The sequence below is a fragment of the Staurois parvus genome, unplaced genomic scaffold, assembly GCF_062004578.1.
Source record: "Staurois parvus isolate SC_StPar_1 unplaced genomic scaffold, SC_StPar_1.0 ptg000267l, whole genome shotgun sequence".
In the NCBI taxonomy this organism is placed as follows: domain Eukaryota; kingdom Metazoa; phylum Chordata; class Amphibia; order Anura; family Ranidae; genus Staurois; species Staurois parvus.
In genome coordinates this window covers 3,337,008-3,346,908 of record NW_028318063.1, presented here as the reverse complement: position 1 = coordinate 3,346,908, position 9,901 = coordinate 3,337,008, and the positions used below count along the sequence as shown (strand labels likewise).

Sequence of the window (9,901 nt, the reverse complement as noted above, 5' to 3'; positions counted from 1 at the left end):
TGCTTGAGAAAGTCCCTGTCATTGGCTCCTTTAATGGCTCCTCTGATTGGCTCTCTCTCTATTACAGTCTGAGAGGAGAAGGGGGGCTAAAATCCCTCACTGCCTTGTCTGTGTCCAGTCCAACTATTAGGTTACACTGGAGATGCCAGTCAGCAGATTACAGCAGTCACAGACAGGATTAATTTCCCCTGCTACACTTGTAACAAGGTATGCAATCTCAAACTGAAGTGCAACATAATGCAGTTGCAATGTATACTGTATGCACAACCTCCACAATAGGCAAGACCAATGTCTGTCTTTGTGTCAAAAAGAGAGATGATATCGTCACATTAGCTGGAAGTCTCTATTGAATCAAGGAATAAAAAAAGCGATCTCCTGGCTAGAGGAATAAATTCATAGTAAGATTGGATGGTAATGCTGCAGCTTTGTAATTCCAAAATTGGAAAGGCTGAACTTATGATAAGCTTCCTGTGACCGCTGATGAGTGTCCGCTGATGATAAAAATGTACTATATCTTCTTAAGCCATTATATCCCAGTAAAAAGTAATCCGCAGTACTGTATATGTCAGTGGTCTCCAAACTGCAGCCTGGGCACCAAATTTGGCCCTTGGCTTGCCTTTACCAGGTCCTTAAGGTGCTATTCCATCTTAGAAAGTTTGGAGACCCCAGGTATAAAGAAACATGATGTGGCAGAAAACTAAGTGGTCCATCTAGTCTGCTCCCCCTTTTTTTATTTTTTTTGTTTTACTTTTTAGTCTTTCTTATATGGTTTCCAGACATATCAATAATGTAAGTGAGCAGTCACCAGAGTGATAGCCAACTCACAGCAAAGGACTGCACAGGACTATTACAATGCACTAAAAGGAGTGTCAAACAGTGTACAAGCATTTCCATGTATGGGTCACAGTGTAATAGCGCTGCTGTTTCTTGTAGCAACCAGATGGCAGCCACATGTAGTATGTCAGTACAGTACAGTACACAGACTGAAAAATGTGCAGTTTGTGACATTAGATCCCTGCCAGCTGCCTGCTGGAGCTGCCTTTGATCTGTGTCTTTGAAATAGCCTTTGATCTGTGTGTTTTAGAATGCTGCAAAGAAGAGAGGGCTACAGATAAAAAGGTACAATTTATGTAGGAGTCTTGTCATGTCACTGGGTGACTATAAGGGTTTGCAGCCACTTTACATGAATTATTTATGAATGAATTAAATGCAAAATGCGAACAACTTCTTACAAAGCCATCCACAGCTTCAAAATACCAACCAAGTCGTTCTCTCTGTTCCTTCCAAGACCTCCTGCTCCCTAGCTCCCTCATTACCTCCTCCCATGCTCTACTCCAGGACTTTTCCTGAGTCTCTCCCACCATATGAAACTTGCTACCTCAATCTGTCTGAGTGCCCCCTTGTCCTCTGTGATGACCTCAGGGTGAATAGCTGTACACCGAGTTCACTATATGAGCCATCAATGTATTTATACATGTTAATCATACCCTCCAGCCCTTAATCTCCTCTTCTCAAGAGAGAATAAATTCAGTTCCTCTAATCTTTCCTCATAGCTGAGCTCCCCCATGCCTCTTATCAGTTTGGTTGCCCTTTGCTGCACTTTCTCCAGTTCCCCAAAGTCCTTTTTGTGAATTGGTGCCCAAAACTGAACTGCATATTCCAGATGAGATCTTACTATAAAGTGTTGGATCTATGCAAGCATTGTTAGGTGGAAAATCACAGATCTAATGATGATTATAATACAGACTAATGCACCAATGCAAGATAGATTCTGATTGGTTGCTGTGAATTCTGTAGTTTACATATACAGTATGTCCTTCTGTAACTGAACATAAAGACCTTTGTTTGATCGGTAACAACTCAAATTGGTTACTGATCAAATCTTCAAGGCCTCCCCACAGCAGTTTACAGCTCCCTACTGAAGATCTGAATGATCTCTAGAATGTGCTACAAATGCAGGATAAAGCTCTTCTGGTTTGGGGAACTTGCAAGGAGCAAAGAGGTTGACACTTTGGCACTTCTTCTGGTGCAATAATATAGTCCTCTGCAGTGTGCATTCCTGTGCTCCCAGTAGGCGCTTAATCTAGTGACTGCTAGCACACATTATTTATGCATCTACTTTTATACAGTTTATGCTGTGGACTGCTTGTTACTGCTATATAATAGCTGAATAAAATATTATTCACTTACATCCTTAATGCACAGGTTTATCATCAGTGGACACTAATTTAGTCACATGAAGCTGGTCGCTTGTTGAGCTTTTCCAGAGTTGGAAATGCAAAGCTGTAGCATTAAGAGCCATTCTTACGATTTATTTACTACTTCAGCCAGAGATTATATCTTTTATTCCTTGATTCAATTTAGGATCCCAACTCATGGGAGAATATTGTATTTAATCATCCATTTCCCTATTTGACAATGAAATGGACAATTGCCTCCTTGCACTGGTTGTGCATATACAGTAAATGTAATTAATATTATACTGCACTTCAGTTTGCAGCTGAGTACCTTGTTACACAGAAGTTGTGCATTCACACACAAGTATATTTACATTTTATTATTTTATTTAAAATAGGGTGGTTAATATGGAAGAAATATTTTAAAATATGAATGATAATCATGGGGTAGATTTGGGCAATAAGAATAATGAATGCAAACAGATTTAATTTTTTTATATTTTTTAATTACACATTTTTACAAAAGCAAGTAAAACAAAAAAAAGTAACAAATAAAAATGTAAAACTCAGTTGCTTTTTCTGAGGCACTTAAATAAATACTATGCCAAACCAACTGAGGCAAATAAAGATTGTTCTTTTGTAATAAGTTACGGTAGGTGTGTTCTCCATTACAAGTGCAGCAAGCTCACGTCTCTCTCACACTTGTCGACCCCCTTCTGGAGCTGGCTCGGGAAGCAAGGCAGAGTAAGCTGCAGCGCTGAAGGCAACTACAAACAGCCTTGGCCAGGGATTTGGAGACAAAAGGTGCCATCTTTTTCAGGAACAGTGCACCTGTACAAGTGGAAAGGATTATCTGCCAGCATTGATAGTGCTTGACACATGTGTGCTTCTAATATACAGATTCTGATAGACGCAAGAGGAATCCTTGCTAACCCGTGCATGGCTAGGAGCTGTAGCTGTTGGCGTTTTCGGTTTCAGCTTATCCCCAAGTGGATACTAAATGTTGGTGTAGTCTTGCTCATTTGTCCTTCCCTTCTGTTCACCTTCCAGATATTTCTTCCTGGACTCAATATACTTCTGTACAGCCATATAAATGAATTTGTATATTTGTATTGGGCCTCTGTCTGCACCATACCGGAGTGCTGCTGTCTCATCATCTGGATGGTCTTTCCGACGTCAATGTCACAGTCCAGGCCTTGCCTGTTAATGGTATCCACTAGAATATCTTTCACTATGACTGTACCAGTGCGTCCAATGCCTTCACTGCAGTGCACCACTATAGCCCAGACTGTGGACTAGACTGTTGAACTGCATTGATCTCTTCCAGAAAGCTTAGTACTCCTCCTGGTTCATTTGGGACTCCATGGTCTGGCCAGCTCAAGTACTGATAATGCCAAATGTGTCTTGGAGGCTCATCCCTGTCTGTGTGGGAAATCTGTAGTTCCCATAAGATGTAATCTTTTTCTAGATGGCAGCAAGGCTCGACACTCTGATACAGTCATAGTCTTTAGTGCAATTCTTATCTGGTCAATAGCAAAAACATTTTTTCCTGGACCTCTCCATCTCTTTATTTGTCATGACAATGACATGAGTGTTCTCTTGATACACCATGGACCAGAAATCACAAACAGTGTTCTGTAAACAACCCTGTGTGGCTATGTAGACTTTACAGGGCTGGTACCCCCCCCCCTCTCGGAATCATCCAGAGCACTCTTGATGTAGTTAGTTTGCATTGATGTAATCTGACCCTGGAATGCTCTCATCCATGTCTCTTAAAGCCACCCTCGTAGTGTCAAATGGATAATAATTTTAAGCAATTAAACAACACTTTGGACAAATAAGTGTGCACTTGATGGGTAAAATGATATGAACCTAAGAGAATGGAGATACAGGAGGGGTCACAATTATTATGGAGGACAAAGGAATATCAGGCTAAGAGAAGAGGCAGAAAGAGTGGATGTAGAGGAGGTTAACAGAATAAAAGGAAAAGAGAGTCTTAGGGGAGGAAGTTTTTAACTTAAGTGAGGCCATATTTACGGATGAAGAAATGAATGATTTGGACCTAACTTTAAATATGATCTCAATAAAAGTTTAAATAAGTTTAATACTTATATACAGTAGATAATTCCAAATTTACTATTAATAAATATTCCACATCAAATTCAGGACTTACCACCAGAGCAAATAATAATACTTGAGTGACAGAATATGCACAAAGTAGTCTAGGGAACACCTCAATATTTAACCCAAAATAATCGGTAATCATTTTCTGGAAGTGTTTAAGACTATGGTTGAAAGTGATAGAAAAAATGTGGCTATAACTCATGGGAGGAATCCTATGAACATAAAGGCAGGCAATAGGGAACTGGAAAAAACAGGAATAGAGTGATTTATCCAGCAGACAAAGGCAGGGGGGAATTGTGATTTTAAATGAATTATTATGATAAAGAAATGCAAAGGTTATTCTTAGATTTGAAGATGACACATACAGGATTTTACAAGGGAATCCTATTTTAGAGTTACAGTTGCAAGAAAAAGTATGTGAACCCCTTGGGATTACGTGGAGTTTTGCATGAATTGGGCATAAAATGTGCTCTGAACGGCATCTAAGTCACAACAATAGAAGAACACAGTCTGCTGAACATAATACTACACAAATATTAGATGTTGCCATGGTTTAATTGCACATAACATGTAAACATTCACAGTGCAGGGAGGAAAAAGTATGTGAAGCCCTAGCTTAATGACTTCTCCCAGAGATAATTGGAGCCAGGAGTGAGCCAACTTTGACTCCAATCAGTGTGATGATATTGGATGTGTTGCTGACAGCTGTCCTGCCCTTAAAAAACACACACCTGTTTTGGGTTTACTGGTTTCAAGAAGCACTGTCTGATGTGAACCATGCCTCGCAGAAAAGAGCTATCAGAAGACCTACGATCAAGAATTGTTGACTTGCATGAAGCTGGAAAGGGTTACAAAAGTATCTCCAAAAGCCTTGATGTTCATGTGTCCACGGTAAGACAGACTGTCTACAAATGGAGAAAGTTTAGCACTGTTGCTACTCTTCCTAGGCGTGGTCGTCCTGTAAAAATGACTGCAAGAGCACAGCGCAGAATGCTGCATGAGGTAAAGAAGAATCCCAGAGTGTCAGCTAAAGACCTACAGAAATCTCTGGCACATACTAACATTTTTGTTGACACATCTACAATAAGGAAAACATTAAACAAGAATGGAGTACATGGGAGGACACCACGGAGGAAGCCATTGCTGTCCAAAAAGAATATTGCAGTACGTTTGAAGTATGCAAAAGAGCACCTGGATGTTCCACAGCACTACTGGCAAAATATACTGTGGACAGATGAAACCAAGATTGAGTTGTTCGGGAAGAACACACAACACTATGTGTGGAGAAAAAAAGGCACAGCACACCAACATCAAAACCTCATCCCCACTGTAAAACATGGCGGAGGGAGCATCATGGTTTGGGGCTGCTTTGCTGCCTCAGGGCCTGGATGGATTGTTGTCATTGATGGGAAAATGAATTCCAGAGTTTATCAAGACATTTTGCAGGAAAACGTACGACCATCTGTCTGCCAACTGAAGCTCTGCAGAGGATGGGTGAGGCAACAGGACAATGACCCAAAGCATACAAGTAATTCAACAAACCAATGGCTGCAACAGCACAGAATACGCCTTCTGGAGTGGCCCAGTCAGAGTCCTGACCTCAACCCGATTGAAATGCTGTGGCATGACCTTAAGAGAGCGATTCACACCAGACATCCCAAGAATATTGCTACACTGAAACAGTTTTGTGAAGAGGAGTGGTCCAAAATTACTCCAGATCGTTGTGCAGGTCTGATCTGCAACTACAGGAAACGTTTGGTTGAGGTTATTGCTGCCAAAGGAGGGTCAACCAGTTATTAAGTCCAAAGGTTCACATACTTTTTCCTCCCTGCACCGTGAATGTTTACATGTTATGTGCAATTAAACCATGGCAACATCTAATCTTTGTGTAGTATTATGTTCAGCAGACTATGTTCTTCTATTGTTGTGACTTAGATGACGTTCAGAGCACATTTTATGCCCAATTCATGCAAAACTCCACGTAATCCCAAGGGGTTCACATACTTTTTCTTGCAACTGTAACTAAAAAAAATTGAAAGATTTGATGAAAAAGGTAAGAGATGAAATAGTGGAAAAAAAAGAAAGCTAGATATTTCATTCCTAATGCCCATAAAATACCAAGAATATACTATGTACCCAAAATCCACAAAGATCAAAAGTGCTCACCAGGGAGACCAGTCATGAATGGTATAGATGCCTTTTTTCAAGGTTAGGGGAATATATGTTTTTTATTTACAGAAATTAGTAATAACAAATCTCTTCTTTTTGAAAGACAGCAAAAAATTAATTATGTTTCTAAACAAAATACCATACAAAGAGAGTACCTTTTTGCAACAATAGTGAATGTGAATTCTTTTCATATTAAAGCCTATCTCCGGGAAAAAAAAAAAAAATCTTTCCTTATGCAGTGGAGCTGTGCCAGCACTGCATGGGTTAACTGCTCTTTTTTCTAGGGGAGAGGAACTATACTTACCTGATCCTCCAATCCCCCAGCACAAGACTGCACCCAGCACCCCTGTGCATCAGTGGTCTTGTATAGTGGACTGTTCCTGATGTCATCACTCTCCGAGTAGGCTCCATAGAGCAGGAAAAGTCCACCGCTGGATCATGGGGGAGCACTATCTTCCAGAGAATCGAAGGATCAGGTGAGTATAAGCTTTCTGCTCACCCCTAGACAAAACAAGCACCTGACGGGTACAGTGCTGACACCACTGCCCCACTGCATGGAGAAATATTTAATTTTTTGCCCAGAGATGGGTTTTAATATAAAACAAAATGATGGCTTGGATGCAGTAAGATAAGCACTAGAATATATATCAGGTTTAAAAATGGAATAAAGTACATTTATAATGGAAACTGGATTTTGAAAACTATATATTGATGATATCATCATAATCAGGAATGGAACTACTGAATAAAAGGAAGCATTTCTAAGATACATTAATATTAATAGATATGAAATTATGTTCTCAGGAGGGTGGCATTATAACAAGGTATTTGTTTTAGATTTTGTTATTTTTAAGAAGGGAAAATATGCAGAAAACATTTTTTAAAGAAACTGCTTTAAACATACTTCTAGTAGCCATCATCTAAAATGGATCTCAAACATATCAAAAGGACTTTAAGGAGCAAACAGTAGTTCTTATGGAGAAGTTTTAATAAAAAGAATAAAAAATAAGTTTGGAGGCTACTAAGAAAAAAGAGAGAAAGACACGAATAGGGGGTTATTGTTAAAGAAGGGACAAGAGAGATTAAAGAATACACAAGAGATTGCATTTATTAGAGATTTCAGTAACAGCATAAACTAGAGGAAAAAAAATATTAAAATGCATTGACTTATTCTTTTAGACATCAATTAAGACTTCTTAAAACACCAAAACACTGAAGGAGGGTCCCCACCCCAAAGGATGAAATCAATCCACAATGTAGTGGGTATGCCAATGAAAAAATAACCTGCAATTAAAAGACTTTTTACATGTGTAGGAAATGTGTTCCATGCACAGTCCATTGTCAGGGCTGGAGAAAACCCATATTCACATCAATGAGCACAAAGAAAACATATGATATTAGACAACTTATATCATGAGATCATACACACGTAACCTATGGGCTGGCGTGATCTTGCAGACTCCAGTATGTGAGTTGAACTAATAGAAAGCTGGCTGTCTGAATTTGGGAGTACAATAATAATATAAACAAAAGCAGGAAGCGCTGGTGGTGAGTGGCTCCTATACCTGAATGAACAAATTATCTTGAGTGCTGGCCACCAATTATTGTGAGTATAAGTGTTTGTTTTATGCCATTTTATTAATAAATTGTTTTATGCAATGGGAGATCCTCTATATTCTGCCTTTTTTTTTACGATTCAGTGAGAACCTCAGGAGGAGCAAGATGAATGGGAACAGCATTTCTGGTATGAACAAAGTGAAATAGACCAACCTGCCATTCAGCTGGATCCTGGCCGGATGGCTGCTTCTTGAGGGCAGTGGGATGTACATATAGGGACTCCTGCTCTCGCTGCTCATGCTCGCCCTCTAGCATATCACAGATAAAGGTAAAGGGCCAATGAAATTGGTCCTGTATCATGTGATTGCTGAGACCAATCACAGCAATCACATTTGTAGAAAAAAGTATTTATGCTGCAGCCAGTTTCCCATTTTCTCTAACGGAGATCATCTGGAAACAGTGTTTCCCCTTGTGTGATTGTTTTTTAATTAATGTTCTAACTATGACAGCCAAATAGTGTCCTTGAACACTAGCCACCCCAGCACATTGTTGCATTTGTGACATTTTACTGGGATGATTAGTGATCAGAAACACTGGATGACTGCTGTGACAAACCGTACCTTTGTGATAACATTTTGCCCTTTCTGTTCCGGTTTTATCACTTTGTTAAGTGTATATGTTTAGCAGCTGTTATGTAGACAGGCATTTTACACTGTTTGTTTAGGGTAATGTGAACTTGTAGTCTTCCACTTCCCTAGATTTCATGCTGTGCCGATTGCTGAAGTATTGTAGAGTTTTGTTTTGGGTGGGGAAAACCAGGTGCCAGACTGTCTGGTGGGGGTGGGGCTGAAGGGGGCAGGGATTACTGCCAGCATGTGCTGTATATACTGAGCTGTGTTCGTGGTTTGGAATATTGGGGAAGGATTGTCTTTGAGCTCTAATACCGCCTTGGTATTAGAAGACTTGCTGGAAAAGGGGACCATTGGCTGAGACGCATTGCTCAGCACGAGGAAGCCCAGGCAGAACGGTTCCGCCACAGCTGTGCTGGTGACACTGTATGAAAGTGCAGCCAGCCAGTGTCCTTGATCACTATCCACACAGTACAGTGTCACTATAGCAGTGCAGCCAGACACAATGTCCCTGATCACTGTCACACCAGTACAGTCAGTAACAGTGTCCCTGATCACCTCCACATCAATCACAGTATAACCAGACCAGTGTAGCCAGCAAGTGTGTTCCTGATCACACCGCATCAGACCATTGCAACCAACAACAGTGTTCCTGGTTACCACCACATGAGTCCCTGCATTACGAGGCCAGTGTAAGCAAGTAACAGTGTTTCTGATTGCTGTCACTTTAGCCCCAGTGTCACCAGATCAGTGAGGCCAGCAACAGTGTTCCTGATTGCCACCACACAATTCCAAGCCAGCAACAGTGTTCCTGATCGCTGCCATACCAGCAGCCAGCAACAGTATTCCCAATCACTGTCACACCAGTTCCAGTGGCCCAAACCAGCAATAGTGTTCCTGATTATTCCCAAAGACCAGTGCAGCCAGCAACAGTTTTCCTGATCACTATTACACCATTCCCAGTGTCACCAAGCCAGTATAAACTAGCAACATCATTCCTGATCACTGCCATATGAATGCAGTGTCACCAGACCAGTGTAAGCTAGCAACAGTGTTACGGATTACAGCAACACTAGTCCCAGTGTTACCAGACCAGAGTAATCGGGCTATAGTGTTCCTGGTTGCCACAACAACAGTCCTATTATCAGACCAGTGTAAGTCAGTAACAGTGTTCCAGATCACAAGACAAACCAGCCCTAATGTCATCAGACTAGTGTAAGTCACCAACAGTGTTAATGATTGACC

The 9,901-nt window shown here is 40.6% G+C and overlaps 1 pseudogene; it reads right to left on the bottom strand.

Moving 5' to 3' along the window:
* Positions 1 to 2,982: 2,982 nt before the first annotated feature.
* Positions 2,983 to 3,881, bottom strand: LOC149459253 (tyrosine-protein phosphatase non-receptor type 11 pseudogene; annotated as a pseudogene).
* Positions 3,882 to 9,901: the final 6,020 nt, after the last annotated feature.